Raw genomic sequence first — 15,441 nt, 5'->3', positions numbered from 1 at the left:
TGCCACCCTGCATAGCTGGTGATACAGAAGGCTAATAATTTGAAATTCTATCTCTGCCTGCACTCTGACCTGTCATCTCAATGACATCCCTATTACAGATGAATTGTACTCCTAAATGGATTGAGTAAATGCTCATTTTCTGGACAAGAAATAGACAGGCAGAGGCTTCAAGAAGAATACTTGCTCCTGGTGGGACTTGAACTCATAACCTTGTCATCGAATTGCTGTATTCTGCTGTATATGTACAACACGCTAACAGATTGCACCACAGGATCCATCAACAACACTCACTGATCACCATATTTTGCAGAAACTTGGATGTACGATATTCGAAAAAGTCCAAAAATATATTTAGGTACCTGGCTAGCTCAGGTACCTAAATAGGTACCTGGCTAGCTCAGTGCCGAAGCACCAACTCACTTTGCAAACAACCATCCACTTGGAATTTCGAGCAGGCTTGCCACCCTGCATAGCTGGTGATACAGAAGGCTAATAATTTGAATTCTATCTCTGCCTGCACTCTGACCTGTCATCTCAATGACATCCCTATTACAGATGAATTGTACTCCTAAATGAATTGAGTAAATGCTCCTTTTCTTGACAAGAAATAGACAGGCAGAGGCTTCAAGAAGAATACTTGCTCCTGGTGGGGCTTGAACTCATAACCTTGTAATCTAATTGCTGTATTCTGCTGTATAAGTACAACACGCTAACAGATTGCACCACAGGATCCATCAACAACACTCACTGATCACCATATTTTGCAGAAACTTGGATGTACGATATTCGAACAAGTCAAAATACTATTGAGGTACCTGGCTAGCTCAGTCGGTAGAGCATGAGACTCTTAATCTCAGGGTCGTGGGTTCGAGCCCCACGTTGGGTGATTATTTTCTCTGCCGAAGCACCAACTCACTTTGCAAACAACCATCCGCTTGGAATTTTGAGGAGGCTTAACAACCTGCATAGCTGGTGATACTGAAGGCTAAGAACTTAAATTCTATCTCTGCCTGCACTCTGACCTGTCATCTCAATGACATCCCTATTACAGATTAATTGTACTCCTAAATGGATTGAGTAAATTCTCCTTTTCTTGACAAGAAATAGACAGGCAGAGACTTCAAGAAGAATACTTGCTCCTGGTGGGGCTTGAACTCATAACCTTGTCATCTAATTGCTGTATTCTGCTGTATAGTACAACACGCTAACAGATTGCACCACAGGATCCATCAACAACACTCACTGATCACCATATTTATCAGAAACTGGAATGTACTATTTTCGAAAAAGTCAAAAATACTATAGGGGTACCTGGCTAGCTCAGTCGGTAGAGCATGAGACTCTTAATCTCAGGGTCGTGGGTTCGAGCCCCATGTTAGGTGATTATTTTCTCTGCCGAAGCACCAACTCACTTCGCAAACAACCATCCGCTTGGAATTTCGAGCAGGCTTGCCACCCTGCATAGCTGGTGATACAGAAGGCTAAGAATTTAAATTCTATCTCTGCCTGCACTCTGACCTGTCATCTCAATGACATCCCCATTACAGATGAATTGTACTCCTAAATGGATTGAGTAAATGCTCATTTTCTGGACAAGAAATAGACAGGCAGAGGCTTCAAGAAGAATACTTGCTCCTGGTGGGGCTTGAACTCATAACCTTGTCATCTAATTGCTGTATACTGCTCTATAAGTACAACACGCTAACAGATTGCACCACAGCATCCATCAACAACACTCACTGATCACCATATTTTGCAGAAACTGGGATGTACGATATTCGAACCAAGTCAAAATCACTATTGAGGTACCTGGCTAGCTCAGTCGGTAGAGCATGAGACTCTTAATCTCAGGGTCGTGGGTTCGAGCCCCATGTTAGGTGATTATTTTCTCTGCCGAAGCACCAACTCACTTCGCAAACAACCATCCGCTTGGAATTTCGAGCAGGCTTGCCACCCTGCATAGCTGGTGATACAGAAGGCTAAGAATTTAAATTCTATCTCTGCCTGCACTCTGACCTGTCATCTCAATGACATCCCCATTACAGATGAATTGTACTCCTAAATGGATTGAGTAAATGCTCATTTTCTGGACAAGAAATAGACAGGCAGAGGCTTCAAGAAGAATACTTGCTCCTGGTGGGGCTTGAACTCATAACCTTGTCATCGAATTGCTGTATTCTGCTGTATATGTACAACACGCTAACAGATTGCACCACAGGATCCATCAACAACACTCACTGATCACCATATTTTGCAGAAACTTGGATGTACGATATTCGAAAAAGTCCAAAAATATATTTAGGTACCTGGCTAGCTCAGTCGGTAGAGCATGAGACTCTTAATCTCAGGGTCGTGGGTTCGAGCCCCACGTTGGGTGATTATTTTCTCTGCCGAAGCACCAACTCACTTTGCAAACAACCATCCGCTTGGAATTTTGAGGAGGCTTAACAACCTGCATAGCTGGTGATACTGAAGGCTAAGAACTTAAATTCTATCTCTGCCTGCACTCTGACCTGTCATCTCAATGACATCCCTATTACAGATTAATTGTACTCTTAAATGGATTGAGTAAATTCTCCTTTTCTTGACAAGAAATAGACAGGCAGAGACTTCAAGAAGAATACTTGCTCCTGGTGGGGCTTGAACTCATAACCTTGTCATCTAATTGCTGTATTCTGCTGTATAAGTACAACACGCTAACAGATTGCACCACAGGATCCATCAACAACACTCACTGATCACCATATTTATCAGAAACTGGAATGTACTATTTTCGAAAAAGTCAACAATACTATAGGGGTACCTGGCTAGCTCAGTCGGTAGAGCATGAGACTCTTAATCTCAGGGTCGTGGGTTCGAGCCCCATGTTAGGTGATTATTTTCTCTGCCGAAGCACCAACTCACTTCGCAAACAACCATCCGCTTGGAATTTCGAGCAGGCTTGCCACCCTGCATAGCTGGTGATACAGAAGGCTAAGAATTTAAATTCTATCTCTGCCTTCACTCTGACCTGTCATCTCAATGACATCCCCATTACAGATGAATTGTACTCCTAAATGGATTGAGTAAATGCTCATTTTCTGGACAAGAAATAGACAGGCAGAGGCTTCAAGAAGAATACTTGCTCCTGGTGGGACTTGAACTCATAACCTTGTCATCGAATTGCTGTATTCTGCTGTATATGTACAACACGCTAACAGATTGCACCACAGGATCCATCAACAACACTCACTGATCACCATATTTTGCAGAAACTTGGATGTACGATATTCGAACCAAGTCAAAATCACTATTGAGTTACCTGGCTAGCTCAGTCGGTAGAGCATGAGACTCTTAATCTCAGGGTCGTGGGTTCGAGCCCCACGTTGGGTGATTATTTTCTCTGCCGAAGCACCAACTCACTTTGCAAACAACCATCCGCTTGGAATTTTGAGGAGGCTTAACAACCTGCATAGCTGGTGATACTGAAGGCTAAGAACTTAAATTCTATCTCTGCCTGCACTCTGACCTGTCATCTCAATGACATCCCTATTACAGATTAATTGTACTCTTAAATGGATTGAGTAAATTCTCCTTTTCTTGACAAGAAATAGACAGGCAGAGACTTCAAGAAGAATACTTGCTCCTGGTGGGGCTTGAACTCATAACCTTGTCATCTAATTGCTGTATTCTGCTGTATAAGTACAACACGCTAACAGATTGCACCACAGGATCCATCAACAACACTCACTGATCACCATATTTATCAGAAACTGGAATGTACTATTTTCGAAAAAGTCAAAATTACTATAGGGGTACCTGGCTAGCTCAGTCGGTAGAGCATGAGACTCTTAATCTCAGGGTCGTGGGTTCGAGCCCCATGTTAGGTGATTATTTTCTCTGCCGAAGCACCAACTCACTTCGCAAACAACCATCCGCTTGGAATTTCGAGCAGGCTTGCCACCCTGCATAGCTGGTGATACAGAAGGCTAAGAATTTAAATTCTATCTCTGCCTGCACTCTGACCTGTCATCTCAATGACATCCCCATTACAGATCAATTGTACTCCTAAATGGATTGAGTAAATGCTCATTTTCTGGACAAGAAATAGACAGGCAGAGGCTTCAAGAAGAATACTTGCTCCTGGTGGGACTTGAACTCATAACCTTGTCATCGAATTGCTGTATTCTGCTGTATATGTACAACACGCTAACAGATTGCACCACAGGATCCATCAACAACACTCACTGATCACCATATTTTGCAGAAACTTGGATGTACGATATTCGAAAAAGTCCAAAAATATATTTAGGTACCTGGCTAGCTCAGGTACCTAAATAGGTACCTGGCTAGCTCAGTGCCGAAGCACCAACTCACTTTGCAAACAACCATCCACTTGGAATTTCGAGCAGGCTTGCCACCCTGCATAGCTGGTGATACAGAAGGCTAATAATTTGAATTCTATCTCTGCCTGCACTCTGACCTGTCATCTCAATGACATCCCTATTACAGATGAATTGTACTCCTAAATGAATTGAGTAAATGCTCCTTTTCTTGACAAGAAATAGACAGGCAGAGGCTTCAAGAAGAATACTTGCTCCTGGTGGGGCTTGAACTCATAACCTTGTAATCTAATTGCTGTATTCTGCTGTATAAGTACAACACGCTAACAGATTGCACCACAGGATCCATCAACAACACTCACTGATCACCATATTTTGCAGAAACTTGGATGTACGATATTCGAACCAAGTCAAAATCACTATTGAGTTACCTGGCTAGCTCAGTCGGTAGAGCATGAGACTCTTAATCTCAGGGTCGTGGGTTCGAGCCCCACGTTGGGTGATTATTTTCTCTGCCGAAGCACCAACTCACTTTGCAAACAACCATCCGCTTGGAATTTTGAGGAGGCTTAACAACCTGCATAGCTGGTGATACTGAAGGCTAAGAACTTAAATTCTATCTCTGCCTGCACTCTGACCTGTCATCTCAATGACATCCCTATTACAGATTAATTGTACTCCTAAATGGATTGAGTAAATTCTCCTTTTCTTGACAAGAAATAGACAGGCAGAGACTTCAAGAAGAATACTTGCTCCTGGTGGGGCTTGAACTCATAACCTTGTCATCTAATTGCTGTATTCTGCTGTATTAGTACAACACGCTAACAGATTGCACCACAGGATCCATCAACAACACTCACTGATCACCATATTTATCAGAAACTGGAATGTACTATTTTCGAAAAAGTCAAAAATACTATAGGGTACCTGGCTAGCTCAGTCGGTAGAGCATGAGACTCTTAATCTCAGGGTCGTGGGTTCGAGCCCCACGTTAGGTAATTATTTTCTCTGCCGAAACACCAACTCACTTCGCAAACAACCATCTGCTTGGAATTTTGAGGAGTCTTGCCACCCTGCATAGCTGGTGATACAGAAGGCTAATAATTTGAAATCTATCTCTGCCTGCACTCTGACCTGTCATCTCAATGACATCCCTATTACAGATGAATTGTACTCCTAAATGGATTGAGTAAATGCTCCTTTTCTTGACAAGAAATAGACAGGCAGAGGCTTCAAGAAGAATACTTGCTCCTGGTGGGGCTTGAACTCATAACCTTGTAATCTAATTGCTGTATTCTGCTGTATAAGTACAACACGCTAACAGATTGCACCACAGGATCCATCAACAACACTCACTGATCACCATATTTTGCAGAAACTGGAATGTACTATTTTCGAAAAAGTCAAAAATACTATAGGGGTACCTGGCTAGCTCAGTCGGTAGAGCATGAGACTCTTAATCTCAGGGTAGTGGGTTCGAGCCCCATGTTAGGTGATTATTTTCTCTGCCGAAGCACCAACTCACTTCGCAAACAACCATCCGCTTGGAATTTCGAGCAGGCTTGCCACCCTGCATAGCTGGTGATACAGAAGGCTAAGAATTTAAATTCTATCTCTGCCTGCACTCTGACCTGTCATCTCAATGACATCCCCATTACAGATGAATTGTACTCCTAAATGGATTGAGTAAATGCTCATTTTCTGGACAAGAAATAGACAGGCAGAGGCTTCAAGAAGAATACTTGCTCCTGGTGGGACTTGAACTCATAACCTTGTCATCGAATTGCTGTATTCTGCTGTATATGTACAACACGCTAACAGATTGCACCACAGGATCCATCAACAACACTCACTGATCACCATATTTTGCAGAAACTTGGATGTACGATATTCGAAAAAGTCCAAAAATATATTTAGGTACCTGGCTAGCTCAGTCGGTAGAGCATGAGACTCTTAATCTCAGGGTCGTGGGTTCGAGCCCCACGTTAGGTGATTATTTTCTCTGCCGAAGCACCAACTCACTTCGCAAACAACCATCCGCTTGGAATTTCGAGCAGGCTTGCCACCCTGCATAGCTGGTGATACAGAAGGCTAAGAATTTAAATTCTATCTCTGCCTGCACTCTGACCTGTCATCTCAATGACATCCCTATTACAGATGAATTGTACTCCTAAATGGATTGAGTAAATGCTCCTTTTCTGGACAAGAAATAGACAGGCAGAGGCTTCAAGAAGAATACTTGCTCCTGGTGGGGCTTGAACTCATAACCTTGTCATCTAATTGCTGTATTCTGCTGTATAAGTACAACACGCTAACAGATTGCACCACAGGATCCATCAACAACACTCACTGATCACCATATTTTGCAGAAACTTGGATGTACGATATTCGAAAAAGTCAAAATACTATTGAGGTACCTGGCTAGCTCAGTCGGTAGAGCATGAGACTCTTAATCTCAGGGTCGTGGGTTCGAGCCCCACGTTTGGTGATTATTTTCTCTGCCGAAGCACCAACTCACTTTGCAAACAACCATCCGCTTGGAATTTTGAGGAGGCTTAACAACCTGCATAGCTGGTGATACAGAAGGCTAAGAATTTGAATTCTATCTCTTCCTCCACTCTGACCTGTCATCTCAATGACATCCCCATTACAGATGAATTGTACTCCTAAATGGATTGAGTAAATGCTCATTTTCTGGACAAGAAATAGACAGGCAGAGACTTCAAGAAGAATACTTGCTCCTGGTGGGGCTTGAACTCATAACCTTGTCATCTAATTGCTGTATTCTGCTGTGTAAGTACAACACGCTAACAGATTGCACCACAGGATCCATCAACAACACTCACTGATCACCATATTTATCAGAAACTGGAATGTACTATTTTCGTAAAAGTCAAAAATAATATAGAGGTACCTGGCTAGCTCAGTCGGTAGAGCATGAGACTCTTAATCTCAGGGTCGTGGGTTCGAGCCCCACGTTAGGTAATTATTTTCTCTGCCGAAACACCAACTCACTTCGCAAACAACCATCTGCTTGGAATTTTGAGGAGTCTTGCCACCCTGCATAGCTGGTGATACAGAAGGCTAATAATTTGAAATCTATCTCTGCCTGCACTCAGACCTGTCATCTCAATGACATCCCTATTACAGATGAATTGTACTCCTAAATGGATTGAGTAAATGCTCCTTTTCTTGACAAGAAATAGACAGGCAGAGGCTTCAAGAAGAATACTTGCTCCTGGTGGGGCTTGAACTCATAACCTTGTCATCTAATTGCTGTATTCTGCTGTATAAGTACAACACGCTAACAGATTGCACCACAGGATCCATCAACAACACTCACTGATCACCATATTTTGCAGAAACTTGGATGTACGATATTCGAACCAAGTCAAAATCACTATTGAGTTACCTGGCTAGCTCAGTCGGTAGAGCATGAGACTCTTAATCTCAGGGTCGTGGGTTCGAGCCCCACGTTGGTGATTATTTTCTCTGCCGAAGCACCAACTCACTTTGCAAACAACCATCCGCTTGGAATTTTGAGGAGGCTTAACAACCTGCATAGCTGGTGATACAGAAGGCTAAGAATTTGAATTCTATCTCTGCCTGCACTCTGACCTGTCATCTCAATGACATCCCTATTACAGATGAATTGTACTCCTAAATGGATTGAGTAAATGCTCCTTTTCTTGACAAGAAATAGACAGGCAGAGGCTTCAAGAAGAATACTTGCTCCTGGTGGGGCTTGAACTCATAACCTTGTCATCTAATTGCTGTATTCTGCTGTATAAGTACAACACGCTAACAGATTGCACCACAGGATCCATCAACAACACTCACTGATCACCATATTTTGCAGAAACTGGATGTACGATATTCGAACCAAGTCAAAATCACTATTGAGGTACCTGGCTAGCTCAGTCGGTAGAGCATGAGACTCTTAATCTCAGGGTTCGTGGGTTCGAGCCCCACGTTAGGTGATTATTTTCTCTGCCGAAGCACCAACTCACTTCGCAAACAACCATCCGCTTGGAATTTCGAGCAGGCTTGCCACCCTGCATAGCTGGTGATACAGAAGGCTAAGAATTTAAATTCTATCTCTGCCTGCACTCTGACCTGTCATCTCAATGACATCCCCATTACAGATGAATTGTACTCCTAAATGGATTGAGTAAATGCTCATTTTCTGGACAAGAAATAGACAGGCAGAGGCTTCAAGAAGAATACTTGCTCCTGGTGGGACTTGAACTCATAACCTTGTCATCTAATTGCTGTATTCTGCTGTATATGTACAACACGCTAACAGATTGCACCACAGGATCCATCAACAACACTCACTGATCACCATATTTTGCAGAAACTGGATGTACGATATTCGAACAAGTCAAAATCACTATTGAGGTACCTGGCTAGCTCAGTCGGTAGAGCATGAGACTCTTAATCTCAGGGTCGTGGGTTCGAGCCCCACGTTAGGTGATTATTTTCTCTGCCGAAACACCAACTCACTTCGCAAACAACCATCTGCTTGGAATTTTGAGGAGTCTTGCCACCCTGCATAGCTGGTGATACAGAAGGCTAAGAATTTGAATTCTATCTCTGCCTGCACTCTGACCTGTCATCTCAATGACATCCCTATTACAGATGAATTGTACTCCTAAATGGATTGAGTAAATGCTCCTTTTCTTGACAAGAAATAGACAGGCAGAGACTTCAAGAAGAATACTTGCTCCTGGTGGGGCTTGAACTCATAACCTTGTCATCTAATTGCTGTATTCTGCTGTATAAGTACAACACGCTAACAGATTGCACCACATGATCCATCAACAACACTCACTGATCACCATATTTATCAGAAACTGGAATGTACTATTTTCGAAAAAGTCAAAAATAATATAGAGGTACCTTGCTAGCTCAGTCGGTAGAGCATGAGACTCTTAATCTCAGGGTTGTGTGTTCGAGCCCCACGTTAGGTGATTATTTTCTCTGCCGAAACACCAACTCACTTCGCAAACAACCATCGGCTTGGAATTTTGAGGAGTCTTGCCACCCTGCATAGCTGGTGATACAGAAGGCTAAGAATTTGAATTCTATCTCTGCCTGCACTCTGACCTGTCATCTCAATGACATCCCTATTACAGATTAATTGTACTCCTAAATGTTTTGAGTAAATTCTCCTTTTCTTGACAAGAAATAGACAGGCAGAGACTTCAAGAAGAATACTTGCTCCTGGTGGGGCTTGAACTCATAACCTTGTCATCTAATTGCTGTATTCTGCTGTATAAGTACAACACGCTAACAGATTGCACCACAGGATCCATCAACAACACTCACTGATCACCATATTTATCAGAAACTGGAATGTACTATTTTCGAAAAAGTCAAAAATAATATAGAGATACCTGGCTAGCTCAGTCGGTAGAGCATGAGACTCTTAATCTCAGGGTCGTGGGTTCGAGCCCCACGTTAGGTGATTATTTTCTCTGCCGAAACACCAACTCACTTCGCAAACAACCATCTGCTTGGAATTTTGAGGAGTCTTGCCACCCTGCATAGCTGGTGATACAGAAGGCTAATAATTTGAATTCTATCTCTGCCTGCACTCTGACCTGTCATCTCAATGACATCCCTATTACAGATGAATTGTACTCCTAAATGGATTGAGTAAATGCTCCTTTTCTTGACAAGAAATAGACAGGCAGAGGCTTCAAGAAGAATACTTGCTCCTGGTGGGGCTTGAACTCATAACCTTGTCATCTAATTGCTGTATTCTGCTGTATAAGTACAACACGCTAACAGATTGCACCACAGGATCCATCAACAACACTCACTGATCACCATATTTATCAGAAACTGGAATGTACTATTTTCGAAAAAGTCAATAATAATATAGAGGTACCTGGCTAGCTCAGTCGGTAGAGCATGAGACTCTTAATCTCAGGGTCGTGGGTTCGAGCCCCACGTTAGGTGATTATTTTCTCTGCCGAAACACCAACTCACTTCGCAAACAACCATCTGCTTGGAATTTTGAGGAGTCTTGCCACCCTGCATAGCTGGTGATACAGAAGGCTAAGAATTTGAATTCTATCTCTGCCTGCACTCTGACCTGTCATCTCAATGACATCCCTATTACAGATGAATTGTACTCCTAAATGGATTGAGTAAATGCTCCTTTTCTTGACAAGAAATAGACAGGCAGAGACTTCAAGAAGAATACTTGCTCCTGGTGGGGCTTGAACTCATAACCTTGTCATCTAATTGCTGTATTCTGCTGTATAAGTACAACACGCTAACAGATTGCACCACATGATCCATCAACAACACTCACTGATCACCATATTTATCAGAAACTGGAATGTACTATTTTCGAAAAAGTCAAAAATAATATAGAGGTACCTGGCTAGCTCAGTCGGTAGAGCATGAGACTCTTAATCTCAGGGTCGTGGGTTCGAGCCCCACGTTAGGTGATTATTTTCTCTGCCGAAACACCAACTCACTTCGCAAACAACCATCGGCTTGGAATTTTGAGGAGTCTTGCCACCCTGCATAGCTGGTGATACAGAAGGCTAAGAATTTGAATTCTATCTCTGCCTGCACTCTGACCTGTCATCTCAATGACATCCCCATTACAGATGAATTGTACTCCTAAATGGATTGAGTAAATGCTCCTTTTCTTGACAAGAAATAGACAGGCAGAGGCTTCAAGAAGAATACTTGCTCCTGGTGGGGCTTGAACTCATAACCTTGTCATCTAATTGCTGTATTCTGCTGTATAAGTACAACACGCTAACAGATTGCACCACATGATCCATCAACAACACTCACTGATCACCATATTTATCAGAAACTGGAATGTACTATTTTCGAAAAAGTCAAAAATAATATAGAGGTACCTTGCTAGCTCAGTCGGTAGAGCATGAGACTCTTAATCTCAGGGTTGTGTGTTCGAGCCCCACGTTAGGTGATTATTTTCTCTGCCGAAACACCAACTCACTTCGCAAACAACCATCGGCTTGGAATTTTGAGGAGTCTTGCCACCCTGCATAGCTGGTGATACAGAAGGCTAAGAATTTGAATTCTATCTCTGCCTGCACTCTGACCTGTCATCTCAATGACATCCCTATTACAGATTAATTGTACTCCTAAATGTTTTGAGTAAATTCTCCTTTTCTTGACAAGAAATAGACAGGCAGAGACTTCAAGAAGAATACTTGCTCCTGGTGGGGCTTGAACTCATAACCTTGTCATCTAATTGCTGTATTCTGCTGTATAAGTACAACACGCTAACAGATTGCACCACAGGATCCATCAACAACACTCACTGATCACCATATTTATCAGAAACTGGAATGTACTATTTTCGAAAAAGTCAAAAATAATATAGAGATACCTGGCTAGCTCAGTCGGTAGAGCATGAGACTCTTAATCTCAGGGTCGTGGGTTCGAGCCCCACGTTAGGTGATTATTTTCTCTGCCGAAACACCAACTCACTTCGCAAACAACCATCTGCTTGGAATTTTGAGGAGTCTTGCCACCCTGCATAGCTGGTGATACAGAAGGCTAATAATTTGAATTCTATCTCTGCCTGCACTCTGACCTGTCATCTCAATGACATCCCTATTACAGATGAATTGTACTCCTAAATGGATTGAGTAAATGCTCCTTTTCTTGACAAGAAATAGACAGGCAGAGGCTTCAAGAAGAATACTTGCTCCTGGTGGGGCTTGAACTCATAACCTTGTCATCTAATTGCTGTATTCTGCTGTATAAGTACAACACGCTAACAGATTGCACCACAGCATCCATCAACAACACTCACTGATCACCATATTTATCAGAAACTGGAATGTACTATTTTCGAAAAAGTCAAAATAATATAGAGGTACCTGGCTAGCTCAGTCGGTAGAGCATGAGACTCTTAATCTCAGGGTCGTGGGTTCGAGCCCCACGTTAGGTGATTATTTTCTCTGCCGAAACACCAACTCACTTCGCAAACAACCATCCGCTTGGAATTTCGAGCAGGCTTGCCACCCTGCATAGCTGGTGATACAGAAGGCTAAGAATTTGAATTCTATCTCTGCCTGCACTCTGACCTGTCATCTCAATGACATCCCCATTACAGATGAATTGTACTCCTAAATGGATTGAGTAAATGCTCCTTTTCTTGACAAGAAATAGACAGGCAGAGGCTTCAAGAAGAATACTTGCTCCTGGTGGGGCTTGAACTCATAACCTTGTCATCTAATTGCTGTATTCTGCTGTATAAGTACAACACGCTAACAGATTGCACCACATGATCCATCAACAACACTCACTGATCACCATATTTATCAGAAACTGGAATGTACTATTTTCGAAAAAGTCAAAAATAATATAGAGGTACCTGGCTAGCTCAGTCGGTAGAGCATGAGACTCTTAATCTCAGGGTTGTGTGTTCGAGCCCCACGTTAGGTGATTATTTTCTCTGCCGAAACACCAACTCACTTCGCAAACAACCATCGGCTTGGAATTTTGAGGAGTCTTGCCACCCTGCATAGCTGGTGATACAGAAGGCTAAGAATTTGAATTCTATCTCTGCCTGCACTCTGACCTGTCATCTCAATGACATCCCTATTACAGATTAATTGTACTCCTAAATGTATTGAGTAAATTCTCCTTTTCTTGACAAGAAATAGACAGGCAGAGACTTCAAGAAGAATACTTGCTCCTGGTGGGGCTTGAACTCATAACCTTGTCATCTAATTGCTGTATTCTGCTGTATAAGTACAACACGCTAACAGATTGCACCACAGGATCCATCAACAACACTCACTGATCACCATATTTATCAGAAACTGGAATGTACTATTTTCGAAAAAGTCAAAAATAATATAGAGATACCTGGCTAGCTCAGTCGGTAGAGCATGAGACTCTTAATCTCAGGGTCGTGGGTTCGAGCCCCACGTTAGGTGATTATTTTCTCTGCCGAAACACCAACTCACTTCGCAAACAACCATCTGCTTGGAATTTTGAGGAGTCTTGCCACCCTGCATAGCTGGTGATACAGAAGGCTAATAATTTGAATTCTATCTCTGCCTGCACTCTGACCTGTCATCTCAATGACATCCCTATTACAGATGAATTGTACTCCTAAATGGATTGAGTAAATGCTCCTTTTCTTGACAAGAAATAGACAGGCAGAGGCTTCAAGAAGAATACTTGCTCCTGGTGGGGCTTGAACTCATAACCTTGTCATCTAATTGCTGTATACTGCTGTATAAGTACAACACGCTAACAGATTGCACCACAGCATCCATCAACAACACTCACTGATCACCATATTTATCAGAAACTGGAATGTACTATTTTCGAAAAAGTCAATAATAATATAGAGGTACCTGGCTAGCTCAGTCGGTAGAGCATGAGACTCTTAATCTCAGGGTCGTGGGTTCGAGCCCCACGTTAGGTGATTATTTTCTCTGCCGAAACACCAACTCACTTCGCAAACAACCATCCGCTTGGAATTTCGAGCAGGCTTGCCACCCTGCATAGCTGGTGATACAGAAGGCTAAGAATTTGAATTCTATCTCTGCCTGCACTCTGACCTGTCATCTCAATGACATCCCCATTACAGATGAATTGTACTCCTAAATGGATTGAGTAAATGCTCCTTTTCTTGACAAGAAATAGACAGGCAGAGGCTTCAAGAAGAATACTTGCTCCTGGTGGGGCTTGAACTCATAACCTTGTCATCTAATTGCTGTATTCTGCTGTATAAGTACAACACGCTAACAGATTGCACCACATGATCCATCAACAACACTCACTGATCACCATATTTATCAGAAACTGGAATGTACTATTTTCGAAAAAGTCAAAAATAATATAGAGGTACCTTGCTAGCTCAGTCGGTAGAGCATGAGACTCTTAATCTCAGGGTTGTGTGTTCGAGCCCCACGTTAGGTGATTATTTTCTCTGCCGAAACACCAACTCACTTCGCAAACAACCATCGGCTTGGAATTTTGAGGAGTCTTGCCACCCTGCATAGCTGGTGATACAGAAGGCTAAGAATTTGAATTCTATCTCTGCCTGCACTCTGACCTGTCATCTCAATGACATCCCTATTACAGATTAATTGTACTCCTAAATGTTTGAGTAAATTCTCCTTTTCTTGACAAGAAATAGACAGGCAGAGACTTCAAGAAGAATACTTGCTCCTGGTGGGGCTTGAACTCATAACCTTGTCATCTAATTGCTGTATTCTGCTGTATAAGTACAACACGCTAACAGATTGCACCACAGGATCCATCAACAACACTCACTGATCACCATATTTATCAGAAACTGGAATGTACTATTTTCGAAAAAGTCAAAAATAATATAGAGATACCTGGCTAGCTCAGTCGGTAGAGCATGAGACTCTTAATCTCAGGGTCGTGGGTTCGAGCCCCACGTTAGGTGATTATTTTCTCTGCCGAAACACCAACTCACTTCGCAAACAACCATCTGCTTGGAATTTTGAGGAGTCTTGCCACCCTGCATAGCTGGTGATACAGAAGGCTAATAATTTGAATTCTATCTCTGCCTGCACTCTGACCTGTCATCTCAATGACATCCCTATTACAGATGAATTGTACTCCTAAATGGATTGAGTAAATGCTCCTTTTCTTGACAAGAAATAGACAGGCAGAGGCTTCAAGAAGAATACTTGCTCCTGGTGGGGCTTGAACTCATAACCTTGTCATCTAATTGCTGTATACTGCTGTATAAGTACAACACGCTAACAGATTGCACCACAGCATCCATCAACAACACTCACTGATCACCATATTTATCAGAAACTGGAATGTACTATTTTCGAAAAAGTCAATAATAATATAGAGGTACCTGGCTAGCTCAGTCGGTAGAGCATGAGACTCTTAATCTCAGGGTCGTGGGTTCGAGCCCCACGTTAGGTGATTATTTTCTCTGCCGAAACACCAACTCACTTCGCAAACAACCATCCGCTTGGAATTTCGAGCAGGCTTGCCACCCTGCATAGCTGGTGATACAGAAGGCTAAGAATTTGAATTCTATCTCTGCCTGCACTCTGACCTGTCATCTCAATGACATCCCCATTACAGATGAATTGTACTCCTAAAT

The 15,441-nt window shown here is 42.4% G+C and overlaps 29 non-coding genes across 29 annotated transcripts; all 29 read left to right on the top strand.

Moving 5' to 3' along the window:
* Positions 1–813: 813 nt before the first annotated feature.
* Positions 814–886, top strand: trnak-cuu (transfer RNA lysine (anticodon CUU)). Its single transcript has one exon. It is a non-coding gene; the product is annotated as a tRNA-Lys (tRNA).
* A 423-nt stretch (positions 887–1,309) lies between these two features.
* Positions 1,310–1,382, top strand: trnak-cuu (transfer RNA lysine (anticodon CUU)). Its single transcript has one exon. It is a non-coding gene; the product is annotated as a tRNA-Lys (tRNA).
* A 425-nt stretch (positions 1,383–1,807) lies between these two features.
* On the top strand, positions 1,808–1,880 carry trnak-cuu (transfer RNA lysine (anticodon CUU)). The gene has a single exon. It is a non-coding gene; the product is annotated as a tRNA-Lys (tRNA).
* A 424-nt stretch (positions 1,881–2,304) lies between these two features.
* On the top strand, positions 2,305–2,377 carry trnak-cuu (transfer RNA lysine (anticodon CUU)). Its single transcript has one exon. It is a non-coding gene; the product is annotated as a tRNA-Lys (tRNA).
* A 424-nt stretch (positions 2,378–2,801) lies between these two features.
* trnak-cuu (transfer RNA lysine (anticodon CUU)) lies at positions 2,802–2,874 on the top strand. The gene has a single exon. It is a non-coding gene; the product is annotated as a tRNA-Lys (tRNA).
* A 425-nt stretch (positions 2,875–3,299) lies between these two features.
* trnak-cuu (transfer RNA lysine (anticodon CUU)) lies at positions 3,300–3,372 on the top strand. Its single transcript has one exon. It is a non-coding gene; the product is annotated as a tRNA-Lys (tRNA).
* A 424-nt stretch (positions 3,373–3,796) lies between these two features.
* trnak-cuu (transfer RNA lysine (anticodon CUU)) lies at positions 3,797–3,869 on the top strand. Its single transcript has one exon. It is a non-coding gene; the product is annotated as a tRNA-Lys (tRNA).
* An 882-nt stretch (positions 3,870–4,751) lies between these two features.
* trnak-cuu (transfer RNA lysine (anticodon CUU)) lies at positions 4,752–4,824 on the top strand. Its single transcript has one exon. It is a non-coding gene; the product is annotated as a tRNA-Lys (tRNA).
* A 423-nt stretch (positions 4,825–5,247) lies between these two features.
* On the top strand, positions 5,248–5,320 carry trnak-cuu (transfer RNA lysine (anticodon CUU)). The gene has a single exon. It is a non-coding gene; the product is annotated as a tRNA-Lys (tRNA).
* Positions 5,321–5,744: 424 nt separating this feature from the next.
* On the top strand, positions 5,745–5,817 carry trnak-cuu (transfer RNA lysine (anticodon CUU)). The gene has a single exon. It is a non-coding gene; the product is annotated as a tRNA-Lys (tRNA).
* A 424-nt stretch (positions 5,818–6,241) lies between these two features.
* On the top strand, positions 6,242–6,314 carry trnak-cuu (transfer RNA lysine (anticodon CUU)). The gene has a single exon. It is a non-coding gene; the product is annotated as a tRNA-Lys (tRNA).
* A 423-nt stretch (positions 6,315–6,737) lies between these two features.
* trnak-cuu (transfer RNA lysine (anticodon CUU)) lies at positions 6,738–6,810 on the top strand. The gene has a single exon. It is a non-coding gene; the product is annotated as a tRNA-Lys (tRNA).
* Positions 6,811–7,234: 424 nt separating this feature from the next.
* On the top strand, positions 7,235–7,307 carry trnak-cuu (transfer RNA lysine (anticodon CUU)). Its single transcript has one exon. It is a non-coding gene; the product is annotated as a tRNA-Lys (tRNA).
* Positions 7,308–7,732: 425 nt separating this feature from the next.
* On the top strand, positions 7,733–7,805 carry trnak-cuu (transfer RNA lysine (anticodon CUU)). Its single transcript has one exon. It is a non-coding gene; the product is annotated as a tRNA-Lys (tRNA).
* A 423-nt stretch (positions 7,806–8,228) lies between these two features.
* trnak-cuu (transfer RNA lysine (anticodon CUU)) lies at positions 8,229–8,302 on the top strand. Its single transcript has one exon. It is a non-coding gene; the product is annotated as a tRNA-Lys (tRNA).
* A 423-nt stretch (positions 8,303–8,725) lies between these two features.
* Positions 8,726–8,798, top strand: trnak-cuu (transfer RNA lysine (anticodon CUU)). The gene has a single exon. It is a non-coding gene; the product is annotated as a tRNA-Lys (tRNA).
* Positions 8,799–9,222: 424 nt separating this feature from the next.
* Positions 9,223–9,295, top strand: trnak-cuu (transfer RNA lysine (anticodon CUU)). The gene has a single exon. It is a non-coding gene; the product is annotated as a tRNA-Lys (tRNA).
* A 424-nt stretch (positions 9,296–9,719) lies between these two features.
* On the top strand, positions 9,720–9,792 carry trnak-cuu (transfer RNA lysine (anticodon CUU)). The gene has a single exon. It is a non-coding gene; the product is annotated as a tRNA-Lys (tRNA).
* A 424-nt stretch (positions 9,793–10,216) lies between these two features.
* Positions 10,217–10,289, top strand: trnak-cuu (transfer RNA lysine (anticodon CUU)). Its single transcript has one exon. It is a non-coding gene; the product is annotated as a tRNA-Lys (tRNA).
* Positions 10,290–10,713: 424 nt separating this feature from the next.
* trnak-cuu (transfer RNA lysine (anticodon CUU)) lies at positions 10,714–10,786 on the top strand. The gene has a single exon. It is a non-coding gene; the product is annotated as a tRNA-Lys (tRNA).
* Positions 10,787–11,210: 424 nt separating this feature from the next.
* trnak-cuu (transfer RNA lysine (anticodon CUU)) lies at positions 11,211–11,283 on the top strand. The gene has a single exon. It is a non-coding gene; the product is annotated as a tRNA-Lys (tRNA).
* Positions 11,284–11,707: 424 nt separating this feature from the next.
* trnak-cuu (transfer RNA lysine (anticodon CUU)) lies at positions 11,708–11,780 on the top strand. Its single transcript has one exon. It is a non-coding gene; the product is annotated as a tRNA-Lys (tRNA).
* A 423-nt stretch (positions 11,781–12,203) lies between these two features.
* Positions 12,204–12,276, top strand: trnak-cuu (transfer RNA lysine (anticodon CUU)). Its single transcript has one exon. It is a non-coding gene; the product is annotated as a tRNA-Lys (tRNA).
* Positions 12,277–12,700: 424 nt separating this feature from the next.
* On the top strand, positions 12,701–12,773 carry trnak-cuu (transfer RNA lysine (anticodon CUU)). Its single transcript has one exon. It is a non-coding gene; the product is annotated as a tRNA-Lys (tRNA).
* Positions 12,774–13,197: 424 nt separating this feature from the next.
* On the top strand, positions 13,198–13,270 carry trnak-cuu (transfer RNA lysine (anticodon CUU)). Its single transcript has one exon. It is a non-coding gene; the product is annotated as a tRNA-Lys (tRNA).
* Positions 13,271–13,694: 424 nt separating this feature from the next.
* On the top strand, positions 13,695–13,767 carry trnak-cuu (transfer RNA lysine (anticodon CUU)). Its single transcript has one exon. It is a non-coding gene; the product is annotated as a tRNA-Lys (tRNA).
* A 424-nt stretch (positions 13,768–14,191) lies between these two features.
* Positions 14,192–14,264, top strand: trnak-cuu (transfer RNA lysine (anticodon CUU)). Its single transcript has one exon. It is a non-coding gene; the product is annotated as a tRNA-Lys (tRNA).
* A 423-nt stretch (positions 14,265–14,687) lies between these two features.
* On the top strand, positions 14,688–14,760 carry trnak-cuu (transfer RNA lysine (anticodon CUU)). The gene has a single exon. It is a non-coding gene; the product is annotated as a tRNA-Lys (tRNA).
* Positions 14,761–15,184: 424 nt separating this feature from the next.
* On the top strand, positions 15,185–15,257 carry trnak-cuu (transfer RNA lysine (anticodon CUU)). The gene has a single exon. It is a non-coding gene; the product is annotated as a tRNA-Lys (tRNA).
* Positions 15,258–15,441: the final 184 nt, after the last annotated feature.

The sequence above is a fragment of the Oncorhynchus kisutch genome, unplaced genomic scaffold (assembly GCF_002021735.2).
Source record: "Oncorhynchus kisutch isolate 150728-3 unplaced genomic scaffold, Okis_V2 Okis02a-Okis13b_hom, whole genome shotgun sequence".
Classification (NCBI taxonomy): Eukaryota; Metazoa; Chordata; class Actinopteri; order Salmoniformes; family Salmonidae; genus Oncorhynchus; species Oncorhynchus kisutch.
This window is presented reverse-complemented; position numbering and strand designations above follow the sequence as displayed.